This window comes from Rosa chinensis, chromosome 5 (assembly GCF_002994745.2).
Source record: "Rosa chinensis cultivar Old Blush chromosome 5, RchiOBHm-V2, whole genome shotgun sequence".
Classification (NCBI taxonomy): domain Eukaryota; kingdom Viridiplantae; phylum Streptophyta; class Magnoliopsida; order Rosales; family Rosaceae; genus Rosa; species Rosa chinensis.
The window spans coordinates 62,578,533-62,596,027 of NC_037092.1; the positions used below are offsets into that span (position 1 = coordinate 62,578,533).

The following is a 17,495-nucleotide window of genomic DNA, read 5'->3' on the forward strand; positions in this document are numbered from 1 at the left end:
CGTCCACGTAGACCTCGATTATCTTGCCCAGATGTTCCGCGAACATGGCGTTCATCAGTCGCTGATAGGTTGCGCTTGCGTTCTTCAGACCGAAAGGCATAACATTGTAGCAATATAGGCCTTTGTCGGTGGTGAAGCTGGTGCACTCCTGGTCGCCGGGATGCATCTTGATCTGATTATAGCCGGAGAAAGAGTCCATCATGCTGAGGAGCTCATGTCCGGCAGTTGCATCAACCAGTTGATCAATGCGGGGTAGTGGGAAACTATCCTTTGGGCATGCCTTGTTAAGATTTTTGAAGTTGACACACATCCACCACTTGCCGCTAGGCTTCTTGACCATAACCAGGTTGGAAATCCACTGAGGATAGATGACTTGGCGGATGAACTCAATGCCCTGGAGCTTGGTAACTTCATCTCCTATTGCATGGTATTTCTCTTCGTCGAAAGCTCTCCGCTTCTGTTTGATAGGATAGAAGGATGGTTTGATGCTCAACTTGTGCATGATGATTTCAGGGGAGATACCTGGCATGTCTGCATATGACCAGGCGAAGACCGCAGCATTGTCACGTAGGAATTGAGTGAGTTCCACCACCACCTCGGGGTCTAACTGAGCGCCTATGCGGACTGTCCGCTCAGGGTGTTCGTCAGAGATGCTGACAACCTGTAATGAAGTTTCTGGATTGACTGGTTCCTTCTTTACATACTTCTTCTCGTCATCCCTAGGATCCTCAAAGATATTTGGTGGCGGTGCCTGACTGCCCACTGCTAGGATCTCATGGCGGCGGGTTGATCGCGCTATAGTAGTTGAATAACATTCTTGTGCCAACTGCTGGCTTCCCTTGACACAGCTTGTGCCGTTAGGTGTGGGGAAATTCATGAGGAGCATGTACCCGGCGATGATGCATTTGAGCTTGTTGAGTGCTGGCCAGCCAATGATGGCGTTATATGAGCTGAAACAATCGACAATTATGAACTTTGTATGTACCTTCGCCATACATGGACTAGCGCCGATAACTAGCCGCATATAGTCAGAACCCAGTGGTTGCGTGATGTCACCGGAGAAGCTAAGCAGTGGCTTATGATCTTGGAGTAGTTTTCTATTCCGCTTAAAGTTGTTGTAACAACCGCTGAATATGACATTGACAGCGGACCCGCTATCCACAAGGATTCTTCCCACTGACCATTTGCCGAGAATGGCGTCGATCAAGAATGGGTCGTGATGGGGCAGATGTACTCCGCGTTCCTCTTCCTCTGAGAAGGTAATGGGCTCCCAACCAGACTTTGGGAGTTTTGCGGATCTTTCATAGCGGATGTTGCAGACTTCCTTTGGGTGATTAGCTCGTGCATAACACTTTCTTGCCCTGTGAGAAATGTTGGTGATTGGAGCCCCGCCGTCGATGGTGTTGATGTGGCCCAAGGACTCAATGTTGGCGATCACAGGTGGCGGTTGGCGAACCTTGAATTGCTCCATCTTGCCATCTTGGTACAAGGTCTCAATGGCCGTTTTGAGAGCATTGCAGCTATTGGTATTGTGACCACTGTCCTCGTGGTATTTGCACCACTTGCCGGTGTTTCTTGGTTTGCCCGTTTTTGGGTATCTTCCTGGGGGTGGCTTTGGGATCTGATCCTTGCACTGATTGTATATTTCCTCATACGAGGCTGTGAGGACTGTAAATACTGCATATCGCTGAGAGGACTCCGTTTCTTTGTTGCGGTTGTCCCCATGGGATGGGCGGTTTCCCTTGTACTGTTGGTCCTTCTGCCGCTTGTTCTGGTAATGGCCCTGTTGCCACTCCCTCTTCTTGTCAATTGGCGGTGTGGCGGGAGTTTTGCTAGCTGTCTCCTGATGACTGGAGGAGGGTTGTGCTGATTTTGTTGGTGTTGATGGTGGCGGTGGGGTTTCTCCATATGTGATGAATTCTGCTTGGGCATGAATGACCGCTTCACTCATGAGGTGGTCGTACACCGCATTTGGATGATTGTGGTTGAGGTGATAGAGGAATGGCCCCTTGAGGAGTCCCTGCTTGAAAGCTACTGAAGCCATTGTTTTATCAAGATCACGGCATTGGGATGCCGCCGCCCGCCACCTTGTGACTAATGCCTTTAGTGTTTCCTCCGTACCCTGCTTGACGTTGAACAATTGGCTTGTATTGTGGTGTCCGGCGGACAGTAGGATGAACCGAGAAAGGAAAGCGTGAGATAACGCCTGGAATGAGTTAATGGATCTCGACGGGCACTCGAAGAACCAGTTCATTACCTCATTGTCCAACGTTTCGCTGAACAAGTGGCACAGGGTGGCGTCATCGAATCCCTTGTTGTTGGTGACCTTCTTGAAGGTGTCCATATGGACGAAGGGATCAGTCTTACCGCTATAATGTGACATTTTTGGAGTCTTTGCGTACGCCGGCCTGACAGCCTGCAGGATTGCAACGGTGAATGGTCCTGGGCTGGACGCGAAAAGCAGATTTGAAATTGGCGCTGGGGCGCCTGGTTCCGCCCGGATTAACCTTTGTTCCAACTGTTGCATCCTTTCCAGTATTTGAGCGGTTGCGTTGCCAGCAGGGCCTGGCCAGGCACTCCGCTGGACTGACCCTTGCCTGGGGGCAGGTGGGTTTCCCTCGGTTCTTGCCCTAGCCCTCGAGCGGTGGGTGTGCAGCAATGATTCTGCCTTCTGCTCCAACATTAGCTGGGGTACGAGGGGCGGCCTCGTTCCCAATAGCTCTGGTGGGTTCAGCGGGACCTACATATGCATGACTGGTGCTGGTACCAATGCGCCGGTACTAGGCCGGCTGTGCTTGGTGCTCCGTGATTGTTCGCTCCGTGCCGGGTTGGCGGTTGCCTCCAGCGTTCTTTTTAGTTCATCAAAATGTGACACCAGCGTGGCCACTTGCTTTTGGGCCTTGGCTTTTTCTTTGCGCTCTTGTTCACGCTCTCTGTTTGCCTTGTGAAGATCTGCCAGTGCCAGCTCATATAGAGAGGTGAGGTCTTGGCCTGGTGGGCGGTTGCTACTTGGGTTTGTCTCACCGCCGGGGTTTACCGAGGTGCTGAATAGTGCGCGGTTGATGCTTACCGCCGGGTTGGTGGGTTGGGGAATGGCTCACTGATCTGCCTGCTCTTCAGCGTTTCCCCCGCTACCGTTAGTCATGGTGATTGTGGTGGGATGATCTTTTGTTCAAAGATTCCCACAGACGGCGCCAATGTTAATGCTCAAAGTTCGGCGGTAGCCGATCTTTCGTTTAACGCGGGTCCGGTGGGCGGACCGCTACTCTGAGGACTTGATGGCCTCCACTAGCTATCACATGAGAGACAGGGCGTCAGAGGGAGACCTCGTTGGGCGGTCTTCACTTCTCCGATGCCTAAGTCAGTCAATGCATATAGGCAGCATAACAATATATGAGTAGTAAAAATGAGTAATTAATGAGGAGAGAGGAGAGAACCTTTTATGGGTGAGGAGAAGGTTGATCTTCTTCTTGTTTTTGATGTGGGACTGATGTGCTTCGATTCCCAGCGTCTGGTGCTTCTGATGCCATCTTGGCGGGGTGCGTGGCGGCGCGTCAGCGGTGATCTGGGGGCGATTTCCGTAGGTCACTCCTTTGGTGGGAGTTGGTACCTCTGGCGGTACAATGATCGTGGCTCATTACAGCTAATTATGCTTGCAAATGCACATGTAGGTACAAAGAGTTTTGGTCTTCTCTTAATATGTAAATGGAATATGAGAATTGGAATAGTCTTCTATATATGTAATTCTGTATCACATGAGACTCAATTGTTAACCTTAAATTATGAGTCTTATGACTAAAGTTTCAATCTTTATAAGAGACCTTAAGGAAGAAGTTTCATCACAAAACATAAACCAAGAAAACCTTGCTATATAGCCTAGTTACTCCATAATTCCCATGAAAATCAGACAAGCAAGTTATCATGGAATCATGTACAGTGGATTATGATGATGATCCATGTCTACAAAAGAGCAAGAATTAGGGGTGGGCGTCCGGACCCGAAAGACCGAGGAACCGACCCGAACCGAGGAAAAAAGCCTAATTCGGTTCGGTTTTAGAATTGAAATTTTCGGTTCGGGCTTTAGCCCGAACCGAATTCATGTAATCGGTTCGGTCTCAGGTTTCATATTTTCAGGGCTCGAAAGCCCGAACCGACCCGAACTGTAGCAGTTGCCACATGTCAGTCCATGATTGGGTGTTATAATAATAAATTAAATATTATAAAAAAAAAAACAACCCTAAATTGTTTGATACCATATGTTTGCTTGTCGACCTCAGCCTCCCTATCTCAGTCTAAGCCCCAAATTTCAGAAATTGATAAACCCAGATCCGATAGGCCTTCACTGAAATCTGAAATCTCCCTTTCACTCTCTCAGTCTCTCCTCCCTCACCCTTCAATTTCTGCTTAAATCGAAACAAAACACGATCCGTGCACTGGAGAAGACGGGGCTCTACGTCGGAGCTTGAAGGTGGTGGAGTTGGGTTCTCCGGGACGGTGAGGCAGCGGTGAGCCCCGAGACCGGTTTCCCAGCTTCAAGCTCTCAACTTTACCCAGGTACACCATTTCCCTCATCGCTGTAATTTCAGACATTATCTTATCGGAGACGCCAGATCCGCATGGCAGCGACGGCTTCGGCGCTGCTGTGGAGCCCGGAAGACGACCTCCTCCTCAAGAACGCCATCGAGGTATTCATCTTCTGCAATTTTCCGATTGAGTTGGTTATCATTTGGATGCAATTTGCGTTTGTGTTTTTGAATATTAGTGGATTTTGATTTAGTGTTCAAATTTGCTTTTTCGCTTGTGAACTTGAAACGATTGCAGGGAGGTGCTTCTCTGGAAGCGCTTGCCAGAGGAGCGGTCAGATTCTCCCGCAAATTCACCGTGGGAGATTTGCGGGAGCGGTGGCACGCGCTGCTCTACGACGCCGACGTGTCGCTTGAACTTTCCCCAAATTTTTCGTCACAGTCGCTGTTACAGCTCACTAATCTCTACGCGATTTCGTTGTCGCCGACTTGGCGCAAGTCCGAGCCACTCTGAGATCCGATAGGCCTTTGCTTCGTCTTCAAAAATCCGATCAACTCTTCCGATCAGGTAAGCATATAATGCACAGAAGCTGTTTGATTTATTGTCTCTGAGAGTCTGAAACTGACATGTCGTTTTTGCTGCTCAAGATCGTGTACATGCCTAGTCCAAGCGGCAACTTCAGTCCACGTTTTGTATTCTGGACTCTTGAGTTTGTTTGTAAACTGTAAACTGTGGCTAAACTTGATTATTGCAAATTGATTACAGTTATGTTAATGAGTTTATTTCACAGTATTATAATTTGATATGCTTTCCAGTCTTCCAGGTACCAAAACAGGCAAAACAGGCAGAACTGGCATTTTGGGCCTGAAAAAGCCCGAAAACCGAACCGGCCCGAATGGGTTCGGTTTCTGTCGGTTTTCAGTTTACAAAAAGCCCGAACCGACAGTTTCGGGTTCGGTCTCGGTCTCACTGATTTTCAGGCCCGAACCGACCCAAGCCCAGCCCTAGCAAGAATCAGATACAAAAACTAGAGAGTCAAAGAAAGGATATAGTAAAAGGGCCTATCAGAGACTCAGAAAGTACATAAAGAATCCAACAGAAAAGGCTAAAAAGTTCTGATTAATTTTCCAAGACTATACACTTCTGCAACTATACTTCTGCTAATATACCAAGACTAAAGACACACTCGAACTGATTAAGAATTAGGAGGCTGCTGATCTATTAAGTACACAATTGAGGATGGCAATTAGTATATATTTATGCTAATTTGATTTGCATGCATGCTTAGCTTAAGTACATATATACCGCTCACCCATGCCTTTCCATAATGTTGCACTAGAGCTCTTTTTATTAAGTAATTAATTTCTAAAGCTGAAAACAAAGGGAAAAACAAAAAAAACAAAACAGCCAACAAAACCAATGCTTCATAGGGAAGAACGTATCACATGTTCTACACATATAGTCATTTAATTCTGATAATTAGAAAAGAAAATATGATCTTCCCCATCATTTTCTAAGGAACCCACAAAGCTTCACATCCCAATAACCATTCTCCATAGTTAAGTAAACCAAATCAAACCCACTTGATAATTCAGGTAGAATCAATAATAAGAATATCAGAGAAGAATACCAAATGCTTAAAAGCACAAACCCAACTCATTTCAATCTCTATCTTAAGCATGACAATTGCACTAACTCAAAAATTAAAACTTTCAGCTTCGTATCCCAAATTAAGCAAGGAACAAGCTTCAATAATGCTTAAAAGCACAAACCCAACTCACAGAAGAATACCAATTACATGAGTACGAATCAAAAAAATATTGAATCTGAAAGAGTAAGGTAAAGAGAGCAAGATTGAACCTTTCAGTGACGAGAATCCACGAATTGAAGGAGGTCACCAGCGACGAGCTGAAGAAGAAGGCGCAGAGGAAGGAGGCGAGAATCCATGATGAGAATCCACGACGAGCTGAAGAAGAAGGCGCACAGGAAGGTGGCGATAATCCACGAATTGAAGGAGGTCACCAGCGACGAGCTGAGGAAGAAGATGATATGAGAGAAGATGAGGGAGAACTAGACACTGAAGAAGAGGAAGGAGGAGATGTGGAATGAGATGTCTGCTTCGTGATGGAGAAAAGATAGGGTTTAGCTATTTCGATGTAATTTTCAGAAAAGGAGGAGGACAGAATTGGAAGTTAGACAAATTTCATTAAACTCTCCACTGTTGTTGCTCTGTGTTTTCCCAAAGCAGTTCTTTAAAAGCTACAAATTGTAGCTTCCCAAATTCAGCTTTACGGAGAAGCAATTTCAACCAAAAGAAGCTTTCAGAGATTTTACCAAACACCATATTCTTGACCCAAAAGCAGAAGCAGTCCCAAAAGCACCTCAGGAATCAATCCCAAATAAGTCTAAAATTGTTTGTGTTTTGGGACGGGATGGTCTTTGATTGATGTTTTGGGGCGATGGGTCTGGAATGGGGGATTGATTTTCACTTTTTCAAGTGGCTAAGCTTCGGTGCTTGGTTTATTTCTTATCTCATTCTTCTTCATTTGGTAGTCAAGTTTGCAGAATGCAGAGATTTGTATAGCACTGATCTTCTTAGTGATGCAAAATATCCCAAAAATGGTGATGGGCCCGAATACACCTGAGGACCGGCCCCTTTTTTTTTTAGTCCGGGCCTTCCTGGTCCCTAAAACTTGAAAACGAAATTTGAGCCCAACCCGAAAAATTAGAGCTCGGTCCCGGGCCTTGCAAATTACGTACCGGGCTGGGACCGTGCCCAAGCCTAGTAAAAGATCTTTGGCCCCCTGTAATCTTTTTTATTTTAATAAATTCTCCTCACTTCACAAATATTTGCTAAAGAAAATAATTATTTTAATTTCTTTTTGAGGTTGTGCAAACAATCATTAGGTAAGGTGTTTGTGCAATTGTGCCCTAGGGTTTTGACAACATTGTAGCGAAACATCACACAGTTGGCCGGTCGGGGTAGTGTACAAAATTTATCTAATAATTTCTTGATGACATTTGCCAAGAAGGTAAGCCAGTTGCTTTGCTTTAATGAAAACTTGAATATGAATCCAACAAATTAGTGATCTATTGATTACAAAAAGTTCTACGCGACCGATTGGAATTCAACAAAAAGTTAACTGGGTGAGCAATGAAGATGAAGGTCAGAGTCAACAGGTTAACCAATGCCAAAGTCATAATGTTGCTACTGCTGTTGTGTTATGCAGGCATGAGTGAGTAAAACTCTTATAAATGAATAATGTTGGGACTACAGAAAATTATTACTTTAGAGGGGTTATCATATTATCGATAAATAAATGAGCATTCTCTTGGCCTAGCGTGCTCTGCTAGGGTTTACTTTCTAAGGTTTTAGAAAGCAAAATTCAATTTGCCATGGCCATAGACATGGACATACGTAGTTGGAATTGTAGAGGGATCTACAACAACACAACAACGATGGTCTTGAAGGATTTAATCTCTCAAAATTGACCCCAGATCATCTTTCTTTGTGAGACAAAGATAAGCCGGCTTATAGATTTTCGTGATCTCCATTTGGCTCTAGGGTTCTCCCACTCAAAGGAGGTATTGAGCGAGGGGCAATCAGGGGGGTTGGCTATGTTCTGGTCTGACGATGTCAAGGTGTAGGTTCGGACCTCCTCTACTCATCACATTGATCTGGAAGTTGGTGGTGGCCTAGGGGAACCGCGTTGGTGTTTGACGGGATTCTATAGGTATGCGGGAATGCCAGACATGGAATGGTCATGGAAATTGCTACGTGATCTGCATGACTTGGATACACTGCCTTGGGTTGTCATAGGAGATTTCAACGAAATCTTAAATAACAGTGAGAAGGTGGATGGCCTTCTTAAGGCAGAACAGCAAATGCGAGGTTTCCGTGAAGCTTTGGGGTATGGAGATCTTCTTGATTTAGGGTTTCAAGGTGCTATGTCTACCTGGTGAAATTCAGCAACACAACTTAGGTTGGACAGGGCAGTGTGTACCTCGTGTTGGTTCGACATTTTTGGTCATGCTTGGGTGCAGCATCTTCCTTCCAGTGACTCTGACCATGTTCCAATACTTCTGCAGGCAAGCTCTGTGTCATTACTGAAGAGACCACATCATCATAGGTTCAAGTTTGAGGCTCATTGGCTTCAGCATGGTGAGTGTGACAAAGTGGTGAAGAATGCATGGGCTACTAATGTTGTTGGGCAACCTATGTATTGTGTATCTTAGAAGATTGAGCATACTCGCCTACAACTTGATAAATGGCAACGAAAGACGTTTAAAGCAAGGAAACAACAAATGATGGGGATCCGAACTAAGCTTGAAGATCTTTTGGATGTTCCAATTTCTGACGCAATTCAAGTTGAGAAGATGGGTCTGATGGAAAGGCTTCAGTTACTTCTATCACAGGAGGAATCCTTTTGGATACAACGATAAAAAATAACCTGGCTGAAGGAAGGGGACAGGAACACCAGATACTTCCATAGAAAGGTAGCTAACAGGAAATGGAAAAATATGATAAAAGGTTTGTATGATGAAAATGGGAATTGTTGTGAGGAGGATAGTGATCTGGAAAGAGTGGTTACTTCTTACTTCATTAATATGTTTACTGCATCTGATATTGATCTCGAAGCAGTGGAGTCAACTTTGGCAGCCATATCATCTTGTGTAACACAGGAGATGAATGAGTAGCTGTGTGCTCAATATTCATAAGAGGAGATTAAGGCTGCGTTGTTTCAAATGTATCCCACTAAATCGCCTGGTTCAGATGGATGCCTTCCTTATTTTTTTAGCATTATTGGGAGACCATTGGTACAGATGTCACCGAGGCCGTTCAGAACTTCTTGCATACTGGTTAATTGGTTCGTCATATCTTTACCCATATTTGTCTTATTCCGAAGGTGAGTAATCCAGAATGTTTGTCTGATTTACGCCCTATCACATTATGCAACGTGATTTACAAAATATGTTCTAAATCCATTGCTAACAGATTGAAGATCATTTTACCTTATCTGATTTCTCCCTTTCAAAGTGCTTTCACGCCTAGAAGATTAATCACTGATAATATTTTGGTGGCCAATGAGATAGCTCATTTTGTTAACAATAAAAGAGAAGGTAGTGAGGGGTTTATGGCACTGAAGCTTGATCTAAGTAAGGCATATGATAGAATGGAGTGGATTTTTCTCAAGAAGTTGCTGAGTAGATTCGGTTTTGCTAATGCATGGATTGAGTTGGTTATGCAGTGTATTAGTTTTGTTAGATACTCTTTTTTGGTGCATGGGAAGCCTTGTGGTTTTGTTGTGCCGAGTAGAGGTTTGAGGTAAGGAGACCCTTTGTCCCTATATTTGTTTTTGATTGGAACTGAGGGCTTTTCTGCTCTACTTGGTCAAAAACAGGAACTTGGTCCATTACCGGGTATTGAGGTATGTAATGAAGCTTCTTTTGTGAATCATCTTTTATTTGTGGATGACAGTATGCTTTATGCTCATGCTTCCTTGGAGGATTGTTATCAGATTCAGGATGTTATTGAAACCTATGGAAGAGCTTTGGGACAACTGGTTAATTTTGATAAAAGTTCAGTGGTTTTCAGCAAGAATGTTTCAGAGTCCATGCAAGAGGAGGTGTCCAGCTTGTTGGGAGTTGAGACTATTGAATCCCACAAAAAGTATTTAGGGTTGCCTACTTAAGTGGGGAGAAAGAAAACTGCCACCCTCCATTATATTAAGGAAAATTTGGCTAAGAAATTAACCAACTGGCAAGGAAAGCTTTTAAGTAGTACAGGGAAGGACATTCTTATCAGGGTTGTGGTTCAAGCTTTACCTACCTATGCTATGAGTGTGTTTCAATTGATGAAATTTTTTTGTGAAGATTTAGAGAAAATGTGTGCAAGATTTTGGTGGAGGAGTACCCTTGATAAGAAGAAAGTTCATGGAAAAACTTGGAATGCTTTATGTAATCCAAAGGAGGAAGGTGGTCTTGGCTTTCGTAGTTTATCCAATTTTAATTCGGCAATGCTAGCTAAACAGGCTTGGTGTGTGATTACCAATCCTCTTTCGCTCATAGCGCGTATATTTAAAGCCAAGTGTTTTCCTTTGAGGTATTTTTGGACTGCTGAGGTGCATGGTTCACTATCATACTCTTGGAGAAGTATCTTCTCCACAAGAGATTTGTTAAGGCAGGGTTCTTACTGGCAGATTGGGGATGGGACAGCAGTGAATGTCTGGTCCGATTATTGGCTGCCAAGTCTACCAGATGGGAAACCAAAGGTGAATGCCACTGCTATGGCTGAAGTAGAAAGGTTTGTGATTTGTTTTCCAATACCGATTTTTGGAATGAAGGTTTGATTAGAAGATTGTTTCCAAGTGGGGAAGCTGAGTCTATATTGAGTATCCCACTTAACTTGATGACTGTTGAGGACAGACTTGTATAGCGGTTGGAGAGGGATGGTAAGTATTCTGTAAAGACTGCTTACCGCTTTTCGTTTGCTTATTCTACCTCTAGAACTCCTTTTGAATACTCAATTGGTGTTGTTGTTGATTTTTGGAAGAAACTTTGGAAGGTGGTTATTCCCAATTCAACTAAAATTTATATGTGGAGAGTGTGTCTTAATATTCTGCCCTCCATGGAGAGACTAGTTTCTCGAAGAGTGCCTTTAGACTCACAAGTTTGTGTTTTATGTGAGAATGCTATTGAAACTACTCTACATGTTTGTCGTGACTGCCCTTTTACTAAGCAGATTCTTCAATCAAAGGGAGTGTTAGTTGGGGTGTGTTATTGTCACGCCCCGATTTTTAAACATACTTAAAAATTGATATATATAATCCCAAAATTATACATGCATGATGATTCAGCCATAATTACAAAATACCTGTAAAACTTTTTCCTTTTAAACCAAGTACATACTGATGCCCTAAACCCACTATGTCAATACAGACTTGCTCCGCAGAGTCAATTATTACACAATTGTTATGAATTAAATTGCCACAACAATATAATAAATAAATGCTTCTCAGAGCTTACTACAAGAGAAGTCTTAATCACGGTAATAGTCACAAAATTGGCTTCCAACTGTAAAGCTGATAGCACGCTACCTCATTTTCAGCCATGATTATCCTGACCTATAGGATTAACCCCTACACCATTGAATAGTGCACCGGGTTGCCATACAACAAACCCGGTAAGCTTATGAAAGCTCGTATGAGTAAACTCAAATACAACAACCCAAACAACTCACACAAATCACGGGAAAAATCCACACATTCCAATCAAGGAAACAACTCAAGCAAATCACGGGAAAAACCCACACATTCCAATCAAGAAACAACTCACAGGAAAAACCCACACGTTCCAATCAAGGAAACAACCCACGCAAATCATGAGAAAAACCCACACGTTCCCAAAACAATAAAATGAATGCACCCACAATTACTGTTTTATCATAACAAATCCACTCACACACACACACACACGTAGACATTCACTCATGAATGCTATTAATACAAACTATAGTTTGCAGTTAACTAAATAACTCTCAACACGATAAGGTAAGCCCATTTGTAAATGAACATTGTGAGATTACTCACCTCTGAATCCTGCTGCGTCTTCTATATAGAACCGAACTAACACTCACACCAACAACTCGTCCAAATCACCTTGAGAAGCACCTAATCACCAATGGTCTAAAATCAGTATACAAATCACCAAGTGATTAAAGTTCGAATCCCCAAATCGAACAACAACCCTGAAAGTAACGCCAATCGAGGCGAAACCTCATCTAACACCACCCAAAATCTCCGGAATGCTTTTACGATCGATATGCCAAAACCACAAGTCGATCGAACGCTCGAATCCTCACGGATTGAATAATCAAACTGTTCGAAACCGTAAAAATCATAACATATTCATACGATATCCAAAAATTGCGTATTATATATCGAAATGCTCGTATCGACGAGTAGATGACAAATAACATAAGAAACCGTCCCTTACATGACCGGAACACCGCCAAAAAGCCTCCAAAGGTGGTGGCACAACCACCATAACCACCACCTGCCAAAACTTAAAACCATCTTAATCCAACCGTCCAAAATGTCAAGAACACCAAATAGAACAACTTTAATACCTGGGGTTTGAACCAACTTAACCTAGATCTGCCAAAATCAAGTTCAAAAGCCGAGGATCATTGTTCACCTCGTGTTGAACCAATTCCAATGTAAATCGCTCCAACCAACCGCCAAGGATTTATAGAGGAGGCTACTGCGAGCTCCACAAGCTTGGTTTGAAGGCCCGTCGTCGTCGGAGATCGGAGAACTGATCGGGTCAGACTGCATTCAAAGTCGCCGCCTTCCAACTCCGTGCACGGTGCAAATTGTTGCTAGAGAACGCCACAAGGAGGAGCGCATGGTGGAGGCGAAGAAGTCTGTCCAAGTTTCAAGGCCGGAGGTCGTCGGAAAAGTTGGGTCGGATCGGCCGGGTCCAGGTCAGGTTAGTCAAAAATCAGGAGAGAGAAGAAAGCGTTTCTGGGTTTTCGGAAATGGAAAATTTCTAAAAATGTCAATTATAAAAATACCAAAATAGAAATTCCTATTTATAGTAATTTTAAAAAATGTCAGAAACTTCTGTTGACCATAACTTTTGCATATGAACTCCGATTTCTGTGTGCCGCATGTCCACGAACTCATATCGACGCGCTCTACGACATTCGTAAAGGAAGTTTTTGGAGAAACCCAACGTATAAAAAGTCAATATTTGCGCCCCCCCTAAAACCATACTTTTCAAATAAAAATTCGTCTAAAACACTTCCACTCCATCCACGAACCACATAATCGTACCAACAACCACTAAATTAATTCTGGAAAATCCTCGAAAAATAATAACGTACTAATTTCCGAGGTACTACAGTTATAGTCCTCAAGCAGTTATGTATGACCTTCTGGAATGGTTTTGTCTTTGTACTAAGGAGCTGTCATTGCAAAGCTTAGGAGATTTGGTGTACTTGTTGTGGGGAATTTGGAAGGAACGAAATGCTAGAGTATGGGATAACAAACGTAGCCATCCTTGTGATATACTACTCATGACTACTGCTAGATTACTAGAGTTCTGTTTTCATGCTGCTAAGTCGACTGGTGGTGCAAGCAGATCAAGGTCAGTTAGTTGGTCTGCTCCCCCATCTGGTATGTACAAAATTTACTTTGATGGTTCATTCAACCATGTTTCAAGAAAGGGTAGTGTTGGTTTTATTGTGCGTGATTCCAATGGTCATATGGTTGCTGGTGGAGGCAAACCTTTATCTGGTATGCTGTCTCTAGAGTACGCAGAAGTAGTAGCTTGTAAGATGGCTATTGAGTTTGCTGTGGACCAAGCCTTACTACTTGCAATTTTAGAAATAGATTCTACATTGTTTCAAGGTCAGCTTAATAAGCCAATAGTGGCTAATACATCGTTATTGGGACGAATTTATGAAGATGTGGGATCAATGCTTGAAGTCCATACCAATTTGAGGATCACTCACACCAAAAAAGTGCCAATAAGGCTGCATATGCAAGATCCCTAGCTCAGGAATGTTTTTACTTTTCAACTCCTTCTTTCTTAATAGCTACAATTGCAGCTGATAGTTGTCTTATGTAATCCTTATAGTTTCAATAAAAATTTGACCTCTTCTACCTCAAAAAAAAAAAAAAATCATATTATTGATACATGAATATTTATTACTTTAGAGAGAGATGATTAAGATCCAGATACAGTTGTGTTCCACTATGTTTATTCGAAAGAGGCATTTCACGCAGTGGTAACTCTCAATAACTACTCGCTACAAAATGCAAAAAAAAAAAAAAAACCAAATTTGGTGCATGCATTGTAGAAAATTAAGGATGAAGTTCAATTCGGTTTAGACACACAACAAAGGACTATAGAAGGATATTTTGAGAAATAGTTAGATTGAGAAAATAGAAATTGTTAAAAGTTCCTTAATATGTATTATGTTATAAACTAGAGAATTAGATAGAGATAGAATAGAGAAACAAAATATAGGAGGAGGTAGAAGTGTATGTTTCATTCTCATTAGACCCCTTTATATAAGAGTGGGGTTTACATCATAAGGACATAACTAATTAATGAGTATTTACAGTGGACAGTCACATATATATAATTTTTATAACACTCCCCCTTGGATGTCCACCAATTTGTGATATGGTGTTGGACGCGCTTAATGTTGTCTAATCAAAAACCTTGCCAAGTAACAAAAACCCAGTGAGATAAAAACAACCCTGGTCGAAGGAGAAAAAGAATGCAACACGCATATGTCCTAGGTAGCATAATTTTGAATGCTCCCACTACTAGAATAATGCTAATAGACATCACGTCATTTAAATCAGTCAAGATTTCACGCGATGTAAAAAGTTATTCTGACATCAGTTTCTAAAAATCCGATTTCTATTTATATATTTAACATCAGTTTTTACTATTGACTGATGTCAATATTTTGATTTGAAAATTTTCAAATGGTGGAGAGACTAAGTTTAAAACATTTTGTATAAGCGGGGAACCTAATTGGACTTAGTCAGTTTCCCACTCTACCTCACCCACTGACCCATTTTCTCTGCTCTTCCCCGAAACCTTATCCTCTCTCTCTCTCTCTCTCTCTCTCTCTCTCTCTCTCTTCCCCCATCCTCTAGTCTTCTTTCTTCCCCGAAACCCTCTCTCTCTCTCTACCTCACCCACTGACCCATTTTCTTTGTGGCTCATCTCGAAGGTGGACTACACGGAACTATGTGACCTTGCTTCTAGTAGTGGCCGGAGGACGTGCAGTCTGCCGTGGACTCGTCGGAGGAAGGCGAAGAAGATGGTGGCTGCGGTGAGTCCACCTTGGTGGTCAGAGATCGATGACAGAGGAAAGAGTCTTCCAGATCCACTTTCTCTCTCCTCCATCTCTCTCACTCTCTCTCTCTCTCTCTCTCTCTCTCTCTCTCTCTCTCTCGTCTGTGCTTGTTTCTCTGCTCGAAGCCGCCTTGCTCTCCACTCGCTCCTTAATCCCTTCCACAGTGAGAGTGTTTCCTTCCAATGTCAAGTCAACTCACTCCAACACCCTCGTTTCCAAGAGGAGGCTTTCGGGTTGCTCCCAACCCGATATCGAGGATTCGGGCGGGTTCAACAATACCTAGAAGAAGAGTCGGTTGGCTGAGTCATTTTTGTACCGCTTCAGGAGGAAGAAGGGCATGTGCGACACCGATTTTACTTCCGCGGTATGGAAATTCTTGGCTTTGGGACTGTTTGTTTCATCTTTTGGGAAATTGGGTTTGGGTTCGCGTTCGTCAATTTTGAAACTTTGTGTTTGATTGTGAATCTTGGTGCCTGTTTCTGTTAGTTCCAGCAGGTCCAGCTGGCCCACTTCACCTCAGTTTGATGATTTCGATTGGGTTTCTGTGGACGGGAGTGAAGATGTTGAGAAAGCTCATGGGTTTCTTGATGACTTTGTTCTTGGACCTGTTCCTTCTGGAGATGAAGTTCACAACGCTGTTTCTGCTCTTCAACAGTATAACCACTCTTTCTCTCTTTCTTTATATTCATTTATATGGACCAAAATGTTGTATGGATGATACTATGATCACAAAAGTTGGCTAATTGATTAGTACTTTTGTAACATATATATGATTTGCTACATACCCTAGATAAATTAGTTAGTTGGTCATATGTGCTTTTTGTGACTTGGTTATGATCGTTGGTTTTTGAATTATGCACAGTTTGGTTTATATTGACGTTGCATTTCACGCTATAACTGTCATCATTCATGAGATGGTGTTAAATAGATATGCTTTTACATTAATAGGGTGTTCAGTCTAACTCATCACCCCCTGTTTATCTGTTATAAATTTGGTTCCGAGTACTTGGACAAGGATGTAGCTGATCAGATTTTGAATGCTTCTGGTTTGGTGCAGCAAGTATCTTCATTTGGGACAGAATCAGATTGGATGGAGCCTTATGTTTACCTTTGTAATTCCCAGCCTCAGGGACGTCAAAGAGTTTATGAGGCTTTCAGTTTATTGCAGAATGAGTCATCTGTTCAGGTCCCTATCTCTTGTTGACCCTTATTTTGCAACACACTCAACATATTGGTTTTTGTGTTTTTGAATTTTAATCGCACAAATGATTCAAAATACTAGTATCTATGCGTGGTTGTCGAATCTCACTTGCATTTTGGTATGATTATGTCATAAAGGGTATTTTGTGTGTGTGTAGAGAATAGTGGTTTCATTGTCATATGATAGAGCAGTTTGGGATGCTGTGATGAATAATGAGGTGGTGAGGGAGCTGAGGGAATCCTTCTATGCAGGTTGGTATGAATTTCAAGGACCGTAGTTGATTAGACTTATCTAAGTATTATACTCTGTGTTATAAAAGAGGTGCTACAACACGATTTTACAAGTTTCATACTCTATGGCTATTTTTTATGTCTTTTTCCTGGCTTAGTCGCCTGCTTCATTATGAATGCTCCCATGTAAGTACTGCTCAAAATAATATGAAATTTGCAGCTTAGTGTATGTTGGTGATGGTTGTTTGGCGATTAAACTAACAGATATTGCATTGTGGCATTCCACTTACACTCGTTCCTTTAGATTTGCTAGATTTGAATAGAAACAAGATACATTGGAGGCACAGTAAAGCTTTTAGACCTTGAAAATGGATCATCATACGTGGCCTAACAATCAGTTTCATGAGGAATATTGCTTTTGGGATTCTTTTATGGCTGGTGTTGCGCTGTCTCAAATGCGCAAGATCATGGAGGAGAAAATGAATGGTTACAGGGTGGTTGGACATAGAGTCTGTAAAGGGTATCTTCATTTTTTTACAAATGCTTAGTTCCTAAGTGCAAAGACAACTGGAGCAATCCACTTCAACAACTGATTGCAGCAGTATATTGTGAACAAAGTATACTACATGTAGTTATTGCAATAGTGGTATCTTATGGA

The 17,495-nt window shown here is 42.5% G+C and overlaps 1 non-coding gene across 1 annotated transcript; it reads left to right on the forward strand.

Annotated features, from left to right (window-relative positions):
* Positions 1-15,869: 15,869 nt before the first annotated feature.
* LOC112163811 lies at positions 15,870-16,959 on the forward strand (the record flags this gene model as incomplete). Its single annotated transcript, XR_005799502.1, has 3 exons — positions 15,870-16,060; positions 16,464-16,592; positions 16,765-16,959. It is a non-coding gene; the product is annotated as an uncharacterized LOC112163811 (transcript).
* Between the last annotated feature and the right edge of the window lie 536 nt (positions 16,960-17,495).